At 38.2% G+C, this 21,144-nt stretch overlaps 1 protein-coding gene across 4 annotated transcripts in view; it reads right to left on the reverse strand.

Annotated features, from left to right (window-relative positions):
- Window positions 1-21,144, reverse strand: part of LOC106010150 (uncharacterized) — a 270,531-nt gene that overhangs the window by 179,626 nt on the left and 69,761 nt on the right. The gene's annotated exons all lie outside the window — the stretch shown is intronic.

A 21,144-nucleotide genomic window follows, 5' to 3' on the forward strand; every position in this document is an offset into this window, starting at 1 on the left:
CTATTCCTAAGGCAATATGGACAAAAAAAGAAATAGTTACAAGCCATGGTGAAGTCAACGGAAGTGGTAGGCACAGGGTATGGCAAGGGTCAATAAGATGGGCCTGTGCAGGGTAGAAGGACTGGCTCTTTGTCAAACTCTGGGACGGGTTAGCAGCCACCCACAACACAACATGAATGATGCCCTCTGCAGTTGTATAACAGGGTAGCCCTGACCCATGCCCCATCTCAGCTTTCCAGCAGCAGTTACATCCAAGGTGAGAGGTGAAAGAGAAAACTGAGAGAATCGAACAATTCTCGACAGTTTCAGGAGGGTATGAGCACATGGACAACATAAGTATCACCCAGTCATAAAGAGAAGTGTGGTCAGCACATTCCCTCTCAGGAATCAGGTCAGGAGCACTCCCTCTCTTGCGGTAAAGTCCAAGAAGGATATGACTGTGGGTACCTTAGATGCTTATAAACCTTGCATCTTTTGGGATACTAGCTGATAATTTACCAATAATGATTTTTCTGAGTCTCTACTTAGCTGCTAACACTGGAGATTTGAAGGGAAGAAAGAAGCTCAAACTCAGAACACATCTAGAGTTATCTTAAGACAGATTGTCATTGTGAAGAAAAACAGGAATAGTTGACTATATTAAATATCTCACTGAACTTGGCAGCCTGAACTACCTGTAAAATGAAAAAGAAATAGATTAGTAAATATTAAAATCATTCTGTTTGCCACAAATGTGAACTCTGAAAAATTCACTGTCATAATTCAAGAACCTAACTTAGCTCAGGTTTTAATAGAAGCAGGCACATCTGAACATAATCATATAAAACCATATAAAGGGAATAATGTTCAATACACACTGAAGGATGTCTTGAAATAATCCAAAATGACAGATATGACATGAGATGATAAAAATAATGGCATTTTTAAAATGTGTTATTTACATTGTAATACTGTAACATTATTAGAAACTCTGGAATCAGATTAAAATTGATTACTGTTTATTGTCATTTTTGTGACATAAGTCACAGTCCTGCTTGTATCTCTTTGGTTTTGAAAATGGAACTACTAGAGCTGGGCTCTTAGAACACATGTTTGAAAAGATAAAACTATAGATTATAGAGTTTCAGGAAACATTCATGAGATAAGTACTCATAGTTTGAGAAGCATCCCTAAAGAAAAGACTTTTTATTTTATTTTAACCCTGGATTATTCCACCTCTGTGTTTCTTGGAACTTCCGTGGGACTAGCTGAAGATAGTTTTGTAGGCTGGAATTCTCAAAGTTATGTCCTTTGGGCTCCAAGGAGCTCATCTTGGTTTTCACTTGTTTATCTTTGTAACACTATGACTCTGGAGAAGAAATTCTGAAGTCTCTGTCTTCCTGTGCTACTGTAAAAGTTGAATGTTGCACAGAACGACTTTTTACTCCAAGTACCATGCCTAAGCAACAACTCTAACTTCAGCCACAAACATTAAGAGTTTTGCCAGTGGCCTTTTGGCATCATTTTGACTATCATGAACCACAGTAGTGTTCAAGATGAATGCAAGTTTCTTGTTATCACCATTTTACTTTTTGCAAAACAGAACTATTTTAAAACCTTATTTTTTGCAAGATGAGCTTCTTTTCAGGAAGATAAATGCATTTTGTTTACACTCTACAGAGAGCTCATGCAGATAAGCAGATACACATGCACTTCTACCTACCAAAAATTACAAAAACTGATTATGCCCCCCCCCCAAAAAAGGCTGGGGATTGAACTCCCAGCCTAATACCTCCTAGGCAAATGCTCTACCCCTGGAACTAGCTCTCCAGGACCACCGTCTTCTTTATATTGAGATCTATCAATCTTCTATAAGTATCCTGTTTTTACTTTAGTAGTAATAAGGGATATGGAAAAGTTAGATTTTTGACAAAGAAGTCAGACTTTTCTGATAAATTTGCAAGATGATTTTGTTGTAAGAAACATAGATGAAGGCTTATGTCAAAATGTCATCCTTGAAAAAGGTCATGTTTGGGTTTTTTGTTTGTTTGTTTGTTTTTTGGTACTGAGGATTCAACTTGGGACCTTGCACTTGCAAGGAAGTTCCCAGAACCACTGAGCTAAATTCCTGTCCCCTTAAAGGGTCATATTTGAAAAACTCATGCTAGTACTAGCTAGTTATGCCATGGTTTGTGTCAGACTGCTGGCATTTCTTAAATGGAAAGGACCATAGTTATCATTAGGGCATAGGTGAGGAAACTTCCAAAGCAGAACAAACAAGTAAAACTGTTGTAAGAGATAAACCAAATCCTATAATATGACTAGATCCATTTGGTCACCTGAACCAAACAAAAGTATTTTTGCATGTGTGTTTTTTTTAAAAAACTATTTGTTAAAATATAACATGTGTTCAAAGCTCCACACTCTAAGATTATAGCAAAACCCAGGGATGAGTGGAAATTTTTAGCATATCAATCTTCATCTTACATGTCTATATTCTTTAGAGGCCTTTTCTACAAAACTAAGTCCCTTTAGAACTTTCTATAGCTGAAATTTTCTCTAATATCCACATAAGAAGTGTAATTATTGAGATTTTTCACTCAAAAGTCTCATAATTTTTGTATATTGTAGATGTGATCATACGTATGGTAAAAGAGCAAAGATGTTTCAATTCATCTAGAGAATAATTAATTCTTGTCTTGTCTCTTTGTTATCAAGACTCAAAATCTACTGCAAGGATAAGTTAGCATATGCCTAAGATTGTACACATGCACACATGTATCTATTAGGCGCAAAAAACCTACCAGAGGGTGTGATAATTGAAGTAAAGGTTTTGTTTTTGTAGAAAAACAATTTATTATCTCACAATTCTGAAGGCTACAAGTCTGAGATCAAGGTTTTGGTAGAGTTGGGAAGGCTACTGAAAGCTGTAAATGAGAATCTGTCCTAGGACTCCCTGGAAGCACCTGGTGACTTGCTGGCATTCCTTGGCATGTAGACAATATATTGCCCAGATATTTCTTCATCTTCACATAGTGTTCTACCTGTGTGCATATCTCTGTATGCAAATTTCTCTTCTATAAGAACACCATTCATATTGGCTCAGGGACCATTATAATGTCCTTATCTTAATTTGATTAATTATATCTGCAGTAATCTTGAACCTATTTGCAAATAAGTTCATATTTCAAGGTACTGGAGTTAGGGCCCAAACAAAAGTATTTGAGGAAACACAGCCCAACATCAAATACTGAGAAAAAATAATCTAATTATCAAACTATTTTCTTGGGTCATATAGAATGAAATGATTATTATAGCAAAGGTCCAACCATCAATTTGCATCCTGCTTCACAAAAGCAGTTTATGAGCACCTATATGGAATAGGCATTCTCTAATCATGGAATTAAGTGAAATTCCCAATGGCTCTAACTTTTAAATTTTTTAGAAGAAATTAAAGTTCCCACATTATCCCTATAATAAATGTGATCTATTGTCTTTCACTAAGTGAAATGTAGTAAAACAAAATCATGAACTGTTAAAGCCGAAGGGAAATATAAAGATCATCTCAATTCAGAGATGAATAAGTCAGCACCTAGAGAAGTTACATGAGTTAAATTGACTGGTTAGTTAATTGTAGATTCAAAACTGAAACCTTAGTCCCTTATCTTGATTTCTAATGTAATAACTTTTTCATTGATCCTACAGTTATAAACTGATCATGCCCTACTTCTGAAGGTTATAGAATGCTATACGATATATTGCATTCTTGCTTGTAAATTTGTATTTATGTCTGAAAGTTATCTAAATCACTAAATGGATGTCAGGTATATAAGTAAAAACTATGTAAATAAGAAAAGCAGCCAATAGACTTCCCTCATCCTATTTCGAACCTTTGACATACTCTCATGGTTGAAGGAGTGGCTATTTCAGAGATTAAGGAGGGAAGATACACCTTTTTCAGCGAAGAGTTCTAGTGGACAGTATTTAAATCGAGGGATAAACGATTTGACTAGCAGAGGAATAGTAGTGCCATATACCCCTGATAGGATGCAATAAATATATATCTTTATTTCTAAATATTTTTCAAAAAATATTTAACCCAGATCTAATCTAAAACTTCAGAATTAACTTCCAATTTTGTGGAAAATACTGACAGTAACAGAGTAGGGTAAATAATGCCATAAGGAAACAATCAAAAAAATCTAGAATGTGGGACATACTGAGAGTCTAGTCTCCTCAAAAAGTCAGTGTTATTCAAAATATAAAAAGATATAGCAGGGGCTGGGGATTTAGCTCAGTGGTTCCCCCACCTGCCCTGCAATCTCAAGGACATGAGTTTGATCCCCCGGTACCAAAACAAACAAACAAAAAACCAAAAAGATATGGCAAATGCTCTAGCATGTAAGAGAGATAACAATCAAAATGCAAAGTATAGACCTTGATTGAATTCACATAACTAAAAAAGACATCTTGGGAGAGAAATAGGAAAATGTTAGGAAGGATCAGATGTTTGATGATATTTAGAAATAAATTGTTTAATTTCTTAGTGATAATGATATTGTAGTTAAGTAAGACAATGTCTTTATTCTTTGGGGTGAAGTGTCAAGAACTCTGAAACTTACTTTCATGTAGTTCACCAATCAAAGCAAACAAACATATCAGTACAATAAAGAGGACAAAGTGTTAAAGATTGTTTTTTAAAATTTTTTATTATTATATATTGGATTACATAAAAGATTGCTGAATCTAAGAAGCTATTACTTGAGTTTCCTTGTACATTTCTTTCAATTCTGTATGTTTGATGGGCTGGGGATTTAGCTTAGTGGTTCTGCCGCCTGCCTCACAAGCGCAAGGTCCTGAGTTTTATCCCCAGTACCACAAAAGAAAAAGAAGGGCCAATTCTGTATGTTTGAAATTTGGGAAGGCAGAAGAAATGATATAATCTTTTTGCAGGAGTATTCCATAAATGAATGTAAAAAATGAAAAGAATGAAAGATGGGTCCCATATTTTATGCCCTATAAAATAGTAGCATTAGATAAATATTAGGGAGTAAATGATTACTGATTTTGAATTGTTATGACCAATACTGCTTGATAGATTACAGGTTTAATAGAGGACTTATCAAGTAAAAACAGTACATGAATACAACAAAAAATTAGCAACCTTATTTTTTTAATGAGAACATTTTTTACTGATTTAGAAACATCTCCAAGGTTCATTTTTATGTTAAAAAGTCAAGGTGCAGACCAATGTATACTGACTAACATTTTTGTTAATATATATGTTTATATATATAAATAAACTATCTCTGGAAGAACCCACAAAAATCTGCATCTATGAAAAAAACTCTTATCATACTTAATGGTGAGAGATGGAGATCTTTCCTGCTAAGATCAGGAATGAGACAAAGATGTCTGTTCTCCCCACTTGTAGCACTGTACTGAAAGTTCTAAGCAGGGTAACTAGATAAGAGAAAGAAATAGAGGACATCTAGCTAAGAAAGAAAAAATTAAAACTATCTATTTGCACATAGCATGATATATAGAAGTCCTTAAATAATCCATAAAAAATCTATTAGAGCTCACAAACAAATCAGCAAAGTTGTAGAATATAAGATCAATATACAAAAATTAGTTATATTTCTGCATGCTAGCAATGGATAATCCAAAAATTAAATTAAGAAAATAATTCCGTTTGTAACACCACTAAAAATAATATGTTTAGGAGGACATATAATCAAGACTTGCACACTGAAAACTTTCAAACACTGCTGGACAAAACTAAAGAAGACCTAAATAAAGGGAAAGTCACCTGTAATCATAGACTGGAAGACTTAAGACTGTCAAGATGGCAGCATTCCCCAAATTGACTTGCACATTCAGTGCTATACCTATCAAAATTCCAATTGTCTTTTGCTTTTTTTCTAATTTACTGAATAGGCAATTTGATCCTAAAAGTTATATGGAAATAACAAAAAGAAAAAGTCATGGCAATGACAAGTCAATACGTTTCAGTTATAACCATCAATGTTAATGGTCTCAATTCACCAATCAAAAGAAATAGACTGACAAGCCGAATCAGCCCGCTGCAGACAGGCAGGTCTGTGTACGCCCTACCGAGGTCCTGAGTCACACGGAAGACACCGAATCACCTCGCTGCAGACAGGCAGCCACCTGGTTCCACACTACAAAGACGCAGAGGACACCAGACCACCAGACCAAGGTACTGAGTCCTGCTGTTCCCGGCCCAGAAGGGCTTTTGGGGCACCTTCTGTCCCGTTGCTCCTGGCCCAGAGGAAGGGGCTTCCAGGCCACCATCCCACTGCTCCTGGTCCAGAGGAAGGGGTTTCCCAGCCATCATCCCTCCAGCTGCTCCCAGCCCACAGGAGAGGGCTTTTGGGTCACCATCCCTACCGCTGCTCCCAGCCCCTCTGCCAAAGCACCCAGCTCAGAGGAGGTAATCCCTGCAGGTGCTAAAAGCCCCCCGCCCCAGTTGAAATGAGAAATCACGTAAATAAGTCTCAAAACCAGACTTCCAGATCACCTACAGCAACTCCAAAGGGAAATGAGATGGAACACTCTGATACTCAACCACCTGGACCCACTGAACTGGCAACAAAAGAGGATCTGGAAAAAATGAAATCAGAAATAATTTCTCAGATAACAAGAAAAATTGTGCCCCTAGTGCAAGACATGATTAATAAATCTAGAGAGGAGCTCAGGAACATGATGGAATCCCAATATAGGAAACAAATGGAATCCATAAAACAGATGCAAATAGATTTCCAGGACATGAAAAACTCCATTGAAAGTCTACACAGCAGAATGAGCCAATGTGAAGACAGAATTTCAGATAGAGAAGATAAGATTGCAATTAGTGACCAGGAAAAGAAAAATTGCTTCAAAATTATAAGGGAATATGAGAAATCATTCCAGCAGCTGCTAGATGATGCAAAGAAGAATAACATAAGACTGATTTGGGCTCATTGAAGAAACAGGAGAGAGTGGAGATGACATAAAAAATCTCTTCACAGAAATAATGGCAGAAAACTTCCCAAGCAGGGGGAAAGAGCTTCACATACAGATAAGTGAGGCATATAGGACTCCAAATAGCCTTGATCAAAACAAATCTTCACATAGGCATATAATTGTTAAGATTCCAGAAACAGAACAGAAGAACAAAGTTCTACAAGCAGTCAGAGAAAAGAAACAAATCACATACAAAGGAAAGCCCATCAGAATCACAGCAGACTTCGCAACACAATAAATCAAGGCAAGAAGAGCTTGGAGTGACATAGTCCAAGCCCTAAAAGAAAACAGCCTCCAACCCAGATTGATGTACCCTGCAAAACTATCTTTCAAAATGGATGGAGAAATAAGATACTTTCATGACAAAGAGCACCTTAGGAACTTCGTGAATACCAAACCAGCACTCCAAAGAATTTTACACAATATCCTAGGAACAGACATTGAGGATCACAACCCCAGGAAGCAAAGCAGCATGAACCCATCTGGCATGACAAGAAATTAAATGGAAAGGGGGAGAACCCAACAAAAAGAAAAAGTCATGGCAATGACATGTCAATATGTGCCAGTTACAACCATCAACGTTAATGGTCTCAATTCACCAATCAAAAGAAATAGACTGGCAGAATGGGTCAAGAAGCAAAATCCAACAATATGCTGCATACAAGAAACACACTTAATTCAAAAGGAAACTCATACACTGAAAGTTAAAGGGTGGAAAACAATATTCCATGTGACAGGAACCCCCCAAAAAAGCAGGAGTAGCTATCTTCTTTGCAGATCAAGTAGATTTCAAACCAACACTGATTAAGAGAGAGGAAGAAGGACACTACATCCTTGTAAAGGGAAGAATCCAAGAGGAAGAGATGACAATCATAAATATCTATGCCCCAAACACTAGTGCACCCAACTATATAAAACAAATACTAATGGACATGAAAAGTCATATATGCACTAATACAATTGTAGTGGGGGACCTCAACACCCCACTGTCACAAATAGATAGATCAACTAGACTAAAAATAAGTAATGAAATACTAGAACTCAATCGAACTCTTGAACAAATGAACATAACAGATGTTTACAGAGTCTTCCACCCCACAAACTCAGAATACACATTATTTTCAGCTGCACATGGGTCATTCTCCAAAATAGACCACATTCTCACACATGGAACATGTTTAAGTGCAAAGGAATTGAAGTTATCCCCTGTATATTATCAGACCATAGTGAGATGAAATTGGAGATCCAAAGCAAAAGAAACTCAAAAAATTTCACAAACATGTGGAAATTGAACAACACACTTCTGAATAACCAATGGGTCACAGAGGAAATTAAAGAAGAAATCAGACAGTTCCTTCAATTAAATGACAATGACAATACAACATATTGGAATCTATGGGACACAATGAAAGCTGTCTTACGAGGGAAATTCATAGCAGTGAATTCGCATATTAGGAAAACAGAACAAGCCCAATTAAACAACCTGATGCTGAACCTCAAGCTTCTAGAAAAAGAAGAGCATGATAACCCCAGAGCTCATACAAGGGAGGAAGTTATACAGATCAGAGGAGAAATCAATGCAATGGAGACTAAGAGAAGGATACAAAAAAAATCAATGAAGCCAAGAGTTGGTTCTTCGAAAGAATCAACAAAATTGACAAACCTTTAGCCAACCTTGTCAGAAAAAGGCAAGAAAAGGCCCAAATCCATGCAATTAGGAATGAAAAGGGTGAAATTACAACAGACCCAGCAGAAATCCAGAGGATCATCAATACCTACTTCCAGAACCTATACACCAATAAGATGGACAACACAGAAGAAATGGACAGATTGCTAGATACATATTAATTACCAAAGTTGAACGAAGAAGACCTAAAAATTCTGAACAATATCAACCAATGAAATTGAAAATGTAATCAAAAACTTATCACCTAAGAAAAGCCCGGGCCCTGATGGCTTCACTGCTGAATTCTACAAGACATTTAGAGAGGAACTGCTGCTACTACTGTTTAAATTCTTCAATGAAATTGAAAGGGAAGCAATACTCCCAAATTCATTCCTGGAAGCAAGCATCACCTTGATCTCCAAAGCAGAGAAAGACCCAACTGAAAAAGAGAACTATAGGCCAATCTCACTAATGAACATAGATGCAAAAATCCTTAATAAGATACTGGCAAACAGAATACAGAAGATCATCAAGAAGATCATACACCCTGATCAAGTGGGATTCATCCCAGGGATGCAGGGATGGTTCAATATATGCAAATCAATCAATGTGATACACTATATCAATAGAGCCAAGGACAAAAACCATATGATTATCTCCATAGATGCAGAAAAAGCATTTGGCAAAATCCAACATGCATTTATGATAAAAACCCTACAAAAAATTGGAATAGATGGTCTCTACCTCAAACTGATAGAAGCCATCTATGAAAAACCAATAGCCAATATCATACTAAATGGTCAAAAACTGAAATCCTTCACACTCAAATGAGGAACAAGACAAGGATGTCCACTATCACCACTCTTGTTCAATATAGTTCTGGAAACATTAGCCATGGCAATTAGACAAGAGAAAGAAATAAAAGGAATAAAGATAGGGAATGAAGAAGTCAAATTGTCATTATTTGCAGATGACATGATACTCTCTATAGAAGACCCCAAGAACTCCACCAAAAGTCTTCTAGACTTCATAACCAAATTCAGTCAAGTAGCTGGTTACAAGGTCAACACACAAAAATCAATAGCTTTCCTCTACACGAACAACACACTCACTGAGAGAGAAATAGGGCAAATAATTCCTTTCACAATAGCATCCAAAAAACTGAAATACCTAGGAATCATCCTAATGAAAGAAATCAAAGACCTCTTCTCTGAAAACTATGGCACTCTGAAAAGAGAGATTGAAGAGGATATCAGAAAATGGACAGACATCCCCTGCTCCTGGGTAGGAAGGATTAATATAGTGAAAATGGCCATACTTCCAAAACTGTTATATAGATTTAATGCAATTCCAATTAAGATCCCAGCAGCATACTTCATAGGCCTTGAGAAAACAATTCAAAAATTCATTTGGAACAAGAAGAGACCCAGAATAGCAAAAGCAATTCTAGGTACCAGAGACATGGCAGGGGGTATCACAATCCCCAACCTGCAACTCTACTACAAAGCTACTGTGATAAAAACAGCATGGTACTGGCAAAGAATCAGACCTAAGGACCAGTGGAACAGATTAGAAGATGCAGAAACAACACCAGACACAGTCAGCCATCTCATCTTCGATAAAGGAGCCAAACACCCTCACTGGAGGAAGGATAGCCTCTTTAATAAATGGCGCTGGAAAAATTGGGCTTCAACTTGCCAAAGATTAAAACTAGACCTATATCTCTCACCATGCACTAAACTAAAATCAAAATGGATTAAAGATCTAAATATTAAAATAGAAACTCTGAACCAGTTGGAACAGAGGTTAGGTAGAACCCTTGAAGACATTGGTGTAGGAAAAGATTTTATGAACAAAACCTCAGTTCCCCATGAACTAGCACAAACAATCAACAAGTGGGATCTCTTCTTATTAAAAGGCTTCTGCACAGCAAGAGAAACCACCAGCAGTGTGAAGAGACAACCCACAATGTGGGAAAAATCTTCACCTGCTCTTCCTCAGACAAAGGTCTACTATCTCAAATCTATAAAGAACTTAAAAAGATCAGACCTCTCAAATTTAAAGACCCAATCCAAAAATGGGCATCTGAAATGAACAGACATTTCTCAGACAAAGAAGTAGAAATAGCAAATAAATACATGAAAAAATGTTCAACATCACTGCTCATTCAAGAGATGCAAATGAAAACAATGCAGAGATTCCACTTCACTCCAGAAAGAATGGCTGCTATCATGAAATCAACCAATAACAAATGCTGGTGGGGCTGTGGGGAAAGAGGAACCCTGCTCCACTGCTGGTGGGAGTGTAGACTGGTGCAACCACTGTGGAAATCAGTATGGAGATACCTCAAAGAACTAGGACTGGAAGTCCCATTTGACCCCGCTATTCCACTGCTGGGGATCTTCCCCAAAGAATTAAAAGAATCATACCACAGTGATATATGTGCACCCATGTTCGTAGCAGCACAGTTTGTAATAGCTAAAACTTGGAAACAGCCCAAATGCCCATCAACTGGAGACTGGATAAAGAAAATGTGTTTTTTTAAATAAAATGGAGTACTACTCAGCCATAAAAAATGAGAAATTAGAGACATTTATAGCTAAGTGGATGCACGTTGAGGCGATACTCTTAAGTGAAATAAATAGGACACACATGTATAAATACCAAATAGTTTCTCTGGTGTGAGAAACTGAAAGTGTAAATAAGGACTAAATGTATAATAGGTCATGTGAAATAGGAAGAAAAGGGGCAAAGGGGAAGGAAGTGGGAGGGCTAGGGGAAAGGATAGAAGGGAATGGGATTAATATGAGAAAATGGAAAACTAGGAACAAAATCTTTGTAAATAGGGAGGACTGGAGGGGTTGAAGGGAGGGCTGGGCAAGGGTGAAAAATAAGAACCAAGAGAGACTATGTAAAGGTGCAAATTTCCAATGTCATTATATTGATGAATGTCATTATATTGTATACCTAAAATGTACCAATTATTAGAATGAATAATCGATAATGTAAAGTAGGAAGATAAGGTAGGTCCAAAAGGGTAGGGGTAGTGGGAGGGGCAGGGGAAAGGAAAGAAGGGAAAGGAAAAATGATGAGAAATGGAAAAAATGGAAATAAAGTCTTTGTAAATAGGGAAGGGTGGAGGGGGTGAAGGGAGGGCTAAGAATGGGGAAAAAATAAGAACCAAGACGTATTATGTAAAGGTACAATTCCCAATGAGAAATGTAATTGTGTTGTATACCTACAATGTACCAATAAAAGAATTTAATTTAAAAAAAACACTCAGGGAATCAGTTTTACCAAGATAGTGAGGAAATAAAAACAGAAACAAGGTCAGGGTACTAATGACAGGTCACTAACTGTGCCTCTCCCTCTTGGCCTTTCATCTTCACACTTCATTGAAAATCCATTAAAACAATTGCTGGGCCATTAACCCTGACTTTCAGGCAGAAACTTCCCTTGGGCACAGTTCTGTGACTAGGGTCCCTTATTAATACTTAGTGTAATTGTTTGAGAGCTGGATAATCAGGATTACATACCACTACTTACTACAGATAGAAGGGGAACTGGAAGATGGGATCTTTTGTTTGCATCTTTTTTTATTTTTAATATGTGTGGATTTATTCCCCTTGGGCAAGATAATATATTAAAACTTGAATTTTTAAAACAGATAGAGGGCTGATTACTCAATCTACAAAAGTATTCACCATAGGATTCCGTAAATTATCAGCTCCCAGAGCAATCAAAATTATTTGATTTACAAAATTTCCATCTGCTAGCATCCTTTCCATATTATGACTCCAGCATAATATTACATAATATTTGAAAAGGAAACACAGTGGCTAATTAGTACCCTAGTGAGTGCTGAAGACAGACCTGAAGGACTGCATTTAAAAACAGGGTGGCCAGGAAGACTCTTAAGGACACTCTGAATTCAGCCCCAAAGTCTTGAATAGGACTGTGACCTGCTAGGACACACAGAGAAGACAGATGAACCCAGGGCGACCCCAGTTAGAGATGAGGAGATTCTAAAATGAGGCTGCAATTTGGAGCTGCCGCAAGTACATGCTCCTTAGAGTATAGAGGGGCAAACTGCAGCTTCCAAAATGGCTGCTGCTCTCCCTCCACACCCCAGCCACACACAGTGAGACAAACTTCCTACACCACTGCAGTGACAGGCCTTTTCCACATACAATGGCTTTCTCTTTTCATATTTCATCAGCTCCTGTCATTCTAAATATAAGGGAAGCAGGTGTAATTGCATTGCCCTCCCTTAGCATGTGCGGCAACGAAGGCTGTGTGTTCAGTTGAGTAGTAGTTAATAGTTACTAGAATTTGCAAGCACTTTATTCTTGGTGGTTGTTTTAGAGTAAATTCAAGGTGCTATATTCACATTATGCTCACTTGTTTGCACTTCCTTATGTTTTTGTAAGGTAAAGAGGAGGATGTGCGATTGACATGCTGAGAATTGCCCGGTAACCCTGCCACACGGGTGTGGGCCCCATTTGTGAGCATCAACTGGCCAGTGAGGGTGTGGGGGTGATTACCTAGCATGGTGGCTCCCAGGATTTAGTACATCACACACCAATGAGATGTCCAAAGAAAGTTCTGGGTCCTGCAAAGGGTCCCACATGCTACTTCCAAAGTAAGAACACTTTATTAGTAAGCTATCATCTGCTAGGACCATCATTTCACAGAAGAATTAATGTCTTAATACCAAAAAAGTCAGAAAGACAATCTCCAAGCATTTCCTCCAAAGAGCGGATAATCTTATGGTGACTTTATATATTTAAAATATTGTTCATACTTCTCTCATCTTGCTGCAGATTGGTGACATTTTTTCTTATGGATCTACAAATATCTGTGTAATAATAACAAGGAGGGAGTCTGGAAACCACCTCCACCTTTTCTGTCCAATGCACTAACCTCTAGACCCACCCACATTGCTAGTGAGAACTTGCAATGTGGTTAGACTGAGCAGAAATGTCCTGTGAGTGAAAAATTCACACCAGAGTTCAAAAACTTAGTACCAAAGCAATAATGTATTTTCATATTGATTACATATTAGAATATTCTGATATATTAGGTTAAATAAAATATATCTTTAAATTGAAAAAAAAAAGTTATATGGAAATGCAAGGGACTCCAAATAACTCAAAAATCTTGAAAAAGAAAAATAAAGTATGAGTACTCACACTTACCAACTTCAAAACTTATTTCAAAATGATGATAGTCAAGACAATGTGATACTAGCATAAGGAGAGACATAAATTAATGAAACAGAATTAAGAACCTAGAAATAACCTGATCCATCAATGGTCATTTGAGGTTTGGTAAGGGTTATAAGACAATTCAATAGCAAAAATAATAGACTTTTCAACAAATGGCACAGGAACAACTGGATATATACATGCAAAAGAATGAATACTAAGTCACTTCATGTACAAAAAGTTAGCCCAAGGGGGATCAAAGACCTACATGTAAGAGCTAAAATTATTATCAAACTACTATAGTTATAAGCTATGTTAATTGTTAGGAGAAAACACAATTATAAGTCTTTGTGACCTTAGATTATCTAGTGGTTTCTTAAATATGACACTAAAAACACAAATCAAAGAAAAAATAATAAAGTTGAACTTTATCAAAAACTTTTAAAAAACTCTTGGGCATCAAAGGACACTATCATAAAACTAGGGTGGCAACCTATGGAATGGGAGAAAATTTGCAATCATATGTTTGATAAATTTCTAGTATCCAGAATATACAATGGCTCTTATACCTCAACAATAGACAGACAGCCCAATTCCAAAAATAATGGGGAAAGGATTTGAATAGATTTTTCTATGAAGAAGATATATAAATGCCCAAAAGGCATATGAAAATATGTTTAGCATCACTAGTCATTAGGAAATGACTAGAATGTACACTCCTAGAATGTACTCAAAAGATTTGAAAACATATGCCCATACCAAAAAAACTGGTACATGAATGTTCACAGTAGGATTATTCATAACAACCCCAAAGCAGAAACAACCTGAATGTCAATCAATGGATAAACATGTATGATAGCCATTCAGCAGAATATTACTGTCCTAAAAAGGTATGATAACATGCAACAACATAGATGAACCTTGAAAACAGGCTAAGTGAAAGAAGCCAGACACAAAAGCTCACACAATGTATGATTCCATTTGTAAGACATATCCAGAATAGGCAAATCCATACAGATAGTTAAGTAGATTAGTGGTTATTAAGGGGTAGCAAAGAGGAAGTAAGATTACAGGACTTAACTTCAGAGTAATGGAAATATTGGGGAATTACATAGGGATGAAGATGGCAAAACACTGCAGATACACTAAAGAGCACTGAATTACACTTTGAAATAGCGAATTTTATGTTATATGAATTTTACCTCAATTAAAACAATTTAAAAAAAAAAAAACTTGGGCCCCAGAAAAGAGAACAAAATAGCTTAGGGACAAAAATAAAAGGGTAATAGTTCAATACTTATCTATTATTCATGTTCAATTTTGTACCATGTGAATTTGTAAAAAAGGAAAAACAAAAAACAAAAGGATAAAAGATAGTTGCTGGGCTTCCATTTTTACTGACAAAAGGTGAAAAATTCTAGATCTGAGAATTAATGGATTGTCAATCTGAGTTTTTAAATTGCCTTGTTGGAGAAATAGGCAGACAGGAATGTCCCTTCCTATGGTATAATCTGTCAAATCTCCATTTCCATCAAAGGTTTTAGAAGATCAGTGTTCCTGGGAGGCAAGATTGCTACAGAGACCACATACTACATCTTATGGGCAGATACAATTCCCTTCTTTCAGTCAGTAAAAGATGATAGTTACATGTTATAAAATTGAACTGGGGGAGGGGTGCATATATGATTTTCAGAATCACTAAGAAGCTCAATGAAAATATAGATAACCAGGCCACACGAGGCCAACTGAATAAAAATCTCAGCCTCTCTACAGGCAGGACCCAAGAATGGGAATTTTAAATAAGTCCTGAAATCTTCTAAAGACCATCTTTGAAAACGACTGTCCCAATGAAAAGAAGTATGGTATAAAAGCAAATGAAAGGAGCCTGAAGACAGGAGGCACCTTCTTCTGTTTTCATAGACCTGAAGGACTACCTCAAGGAGTCATACTTTTACAAGAATCCTTCCCAAGTCTTTGCTGGTCTTAGGCCTAAATTTCTTCATGTTAGGGAGCTATTTCCTTGGATTAAAGTAAGATCAAACCTTAAGTCAATATTAGTTACTATCTCCTCAGTTTGAACTAAAGTATGAATCTGCTTTCAAACTCATTAGGAGACCCCAAGGTTCTTAAAGGCCAGATGACAGTAGAGGTGAGGCTTAATGCAGAGCAAGATGGTTGGGGGATAGTGAAAAGGGCTGATTTAGAATGGCAAGCCAGAGAGATGCTCAAGGGTGTGTGTGTGTGTGTGTGTGTGTGTGTGTGTGTGTGTTGTGGGCCAGGGGCTGGTCATGGTGAGGCCATGGAAAGTTTGGAGTGATATCAGTTATACTTCTCTGTGTAACAAGCCACCTTGAAACTCAGTCCCTTAAAACAATAGTTTGTCATTTTTCGCAATTCTGTGGGTTATTCTGGTCTCACTTGAGCTCACTCAGGCAGCTAGCTTCATTGTGCTGATCAGCTGGACTAGACTCCACTGGGCTCTCCTGGGATACTGGAATGTCTGGACATATTTCTGTGAGGTCAAAGAAGACCTATAGTGAAACCAACAAGATAACTATCCACAGAAAAATTTAAAGTGAAAGTTTTATTGCCTCTGGTGACCACATACATAGCTGGGTCATGAATCCAGGAGCTGGTCCCCACCCAAGGGTGTTCGGGGTTTAGAAGATATGGGTAAGGGTGATTGGGCAGAAAGGGACAAAGTGAGTAAAAGTGATTGGATAGAAGGGGATAAAGTGAGTGTTATAGTTTGTATGTAGATGTTCCCCCTCAAAGCCTCATGCATTCATAGGTGGGACTTCTCAGAGGTGGCTGGATCTAGAGTGTGTGATACTATGACTAAAGGTCATTGTTAACTAAATTGGTTTAGCATAGTTCTGAATGTGGATAATGGGAAGCCCCACCCTGGGTATGGGTGGCACCATCCAATAAGCTTGTAACCTAAATAGGATAAAAGAGAAAGGAAGGCTCAGTCCTGCTGCTCACTGACTCCTGGCTGCTCTGCCATGGACTGTCTCTCATTTGTGATGCCCCTCTGCCATGCCACCTGCCTTGGAACCACTCTACTATGGACAGAAACCTGTACAAACTGAAAGCTGAAATAAACTTTTCCTCCTTTAACTTGTGAGTGTCAGGTATTTTGTCTCAGCAATGAGAAAAGTAACTAAGGCAGTAGGTAAGGATGATTGGGTAGAAAGGGACAAATGGGGTCACCTGATAGGTTGAGCTAAATTCTGCTTTTCTAAGTTAAGTTTCTACTTTTCTGAAATGGCATCACCTTGTCAAGGTTAAGTTAAATTCTGTCCTAAGTTAGGTTTTTATCTCTCAAAAATGATGTGGCCTGTCTGCCTAGAAAGGAGGTGCTGCATTCCCTCCTCACAATTTCCTCTCATGGTCTTTCATGCTAGAGATCTTCATAGCACGGCAGTCTCAGGGTAGTGTTCCAAGAGACAAAGGCAGGAGTTGAATGGCTTCTTGAGGCTTCTCAACTTGCATTCTGTCACTTCTGCACTTTTTTTTTTTCTGGTGCTGGGAATTAAACCTTGGGTATCACACATGCTAAGCACATCCCCAGCCTGGGCACTTTATTTTGATCAGTAAAAGCCACTAGAGCAACCCAGATACAAGATGTAGGCAAACAGACTCCACCGCCTGACAGGAGTAGCTACAGAATATTTGTGCCATGTTTTTCAGCCTCCAACCAGAGACAACATGAAGGCCCTAAGGATCCAGAGACAGGACCTCAAAATTGGAAAGGGGAAGAGAGAGAAGACTACAAGCAGAAGGTTCAAAAACAAGAGTAAACATTGCCTTGTTTGAATTATGTTCTTGGACCTCCCAAATGTACTTAACTTCATAATAGTACTTTCCATTTACCACTGAGGCAATTTGGGTTCTATGAATAACAAATTGATTGTTCCTTTGCTACCTTTGGTCACCATGAACTGTTGCCCCTCTGCCATGTGCCACCCTGCTTTGGAGCCAGCCTATTATGGACTGAATCCTCTACAAACTGTGAGAAAAGAAGCTCCAGTAAAGTTTTGACCTGCAAAGATAGAACAGAGGAGATCTTGATGGCTGAGAAGGAACCGGAGAATAGAAAAGATGGCCTGAGGGCATCACAAGAAGCTGCAGGGACTCCACCTTTTGCAGCCTCAAAACTGCAAAAGTGAAAGACTGCTTTGAGAAGAGAGCCTCTGAGCACCATGCTCCAGAATGGCAGCAGCCTGGGGAAGTTGTTCTTCAGGGAGATGGTTCACAGGCACTGGACCCCAACAGCCAAGAGAGAAGGAACCCTGGTTATTATTCCAGATAACAGCAGACCTTGGCATTATCCACATGGTGTTGGTTTTAGGTTGATGTAGAATGGAAGAGCTGTGGGATCAGGAAGGCTTCTACCCACATTTCAGAAGGCCTGGGAGGCCAGGGAGTGTGCCCCTGAGAGGGCAGTGTGTGAAGCTGTGAGTATGAAGCCGAAGCTGCAGTGGAGACCCCAGAAGTTTGGAGAAGCCAGGAATGTGGATCATCTGAGGAAAACTGCAGATCATCTGAGGAAGGAGCAGAGCCAGCTGCAGAGAGAAGCCATGGGAGGTACACCCATGGGGAGTGCCATAGCCCTTTGGAGTTTACAATTTTCCACAGATTGCCAGGGATGCTAGAAGTGGAGCTATGGGGTTTAATGTTTGCCCTGCTGGATTTTGGATTTGCTTTGGTCCCAGTCCTTTGTATCCCCGTTTTGGAATGGAAATGTCTATATTGTGCCAATAAAATGTTGGAAATGTAGGGCCAGGGATTTAGCTCAGTGGCACCACTCCTGCCTCGCAAGTGCAAAGTCCTGAGTTTGATCCCTGGTACCAAAAAAAAAATGTTGTAAGTGTTTAACTTTCTTTTCATTTGTACAGGGGCTTGCAGGTAAGAGTTTGCCTTAAATCTCAGAGGACACTTTGGACTTGGAATTTTCAGCGGTCCTGAAAATGTTAGGACTTTGGCAACTCTTAGAGTTGCACTAAATGCCTTTTGCATAAAGGGATATGCATGAGTCTTTGGGGGCCCAGAGGTGGAATATTATGGTTTGTGTCTAGATGTTCACTCAAAGCCTCGTGTGGTCATAGGGCTTTTTCAGAGATGGCTGAATCTAGACTGTATGACATGGGGATTAAGGGTATATGATTACTAAATCAGTCCACTGATTGGTTTGACACTGCCATAATTCTGGTAGTCTGGATAAGATAAAAGGGGTAGAAAGATGGTATTAAGGTCCCATGTTGCTTTGCTGCCTTTGGTCCTCCATGAACTGTTGCCCCTCTGGCATGTGGCACCCTGCCTTGGAGCCAACCAATTATGGACTGAATCCTCTACAAACTGTAAGTTAAATAAACCTTTCCCTTTAAAAAAAAATAAAAATAAAAATAAAGGACAAACTGATTAAAATTGAGAATTAAAGTACAAATAGAGATGGCTAGCTAGTCACAAGTAGGATTGGCTTCTTAAAAAGCCACTTGATCTCCACTTAACAATAATGGTCATCATTTTGACTCCATTTATGCACTGGACTTTTTTGTACATTCCACCATTTTATTTGCATTGTATGCAAAGGTACTATTATGACCCTGAATTTATTAATGAAATCAAGGAAAGGGAAGCTAAGAACCTTGCTAAAGGTCATCTAAGCCAGTAATGGCAGAGTTGCCATTCAACCTCAGGTAGATAGGCCCAGCACCACTCTTTTGACCACAACATCCTGTTTTATAAATGTTTGTTGATCATGGCAATGATACAGATACAGTGATGGCTTTGTTCTTTCAAACACCAAGATATATTGGGGGTGGGGGCATAGCTCAATGGTTAAACACTTACCTAGCATGCATGAGGCCCTGGGTTCCTATCCCAGCACTGCAAAAAACAACAAATGCTTAAAAACACAAGATGTACAATGGTTTTTATTCTTCATCTTGACAAAAACTGCGGAGGGAGGGAGGAAGGGAGAGAGAGGGAGAGAGACAGAGAGAGACAGAGAGAGAGAGAGAAACAGCACAGTACAAACTATTACCATTGGGCTTTTTCTGTGGAAATAAAAACATTTATACAGATGCCCTGTATTGGTCAGCTGCCTCATTACTGGGACAAAGTACCAGACATGCACAACTTAAAAGAGGAGAGGTTTATTTTGGGTCATGTTTGCAGAGGCTTATGTCCATGATCATCTGGCTCCAAGGCAGAAACATAATAGCAGAAGGGTGTGATGGAAGAAAGCTGCTCAACTTGTAGCATCTGGAAGCATAGAGCAGAAGAGCCTGAGAGGAAAGGACAAGGGACTAGATATAGTCGCCAAGGTTATGCCTCCATGACCCATTTCCTCCAACCAGGCCCCACCTTCTAATAGGCCGTTCGGCTATCATATTCAATCATGGGTTAACCCAGATGAGATTAGTGCCCTTGTGATCCAGTCAGCTCTCCAGAAGTCTCTTAATCTAGTAATGTTGGGATATATTCCCAAAAGAATTAAAAGCATCATACTGCAGTGATATATGTGTACCCATGTTTATAGCAGCCCAGTTTGTAATAGCTAAATCTTGGAAACAGCACAAGTGCCCATAAACTGGTGATTGGATAAAGAAGATGTGGTTCTTTTATAAAATGGAGTACTACTCAGCCATAAAAAAAGACAAACCAGAGACATTTTTACTAAATGGATGCACCTTGAGGCCATACTCTTAAGTGAAATACATAGGACACACATGTGTAAATACCAAATTGTTTCTCTGGTGTGAAAAACTGAAAGTATAAATGAGGATCAAAATGTATAATAGATATTGTGAAATAGGAAGAAGATGTTCAAAGGTGAAGGGGAATGGGTGGGCAGGGAAGAGGGGAAAGAAAAAAATCAGAAAAAAGGAAAAAACAGAAACAAAGCTTATGTAAATAGGGAGGGGTGCAGGGGTTGAAGGGAGGGAAGGGAAATGGGAAAAAATAAGAACCAAGATATATCACGTACAGGTACAAATTTCCAATGATGAATGTGATCATAATGTATACCTAAAATGTACCAGTAAACTTAATGGATAAAAAAAATAAAGGATCAGAAAAGGAAAAGAAATACAAATTAAAAAAAAAAAAAAGCTAAACCAGCTCAGCTTCCTAACTGGCAACCCAGTTAGACTGTTTGATGTGCCTTTGTCTGTTGCCTTATATAATTCTCATAATATTGCTGAGAAGTAGATACTATCCCCAGTACACAGATGGGGAAAGAAAGACCTAGAAGCA

The sequence above is a fragment of the Heterocephalus glaber genome, unplaced genomic scaffold (assembly GCF_053883595.1).
Source record: "Heterocephalus glaber isolate CG9 unplaced genomic scaffold, H.glaber_assembly_v1.0 deba00001472, whole genome shotgun sequence".
Classification (NCBI taxonomy): Eukaryota; Metazoa; Chordata; class Mammalia; order Rodentia; family Bathyergidae; genus Heterocephalus; species Heterocephalus glaber.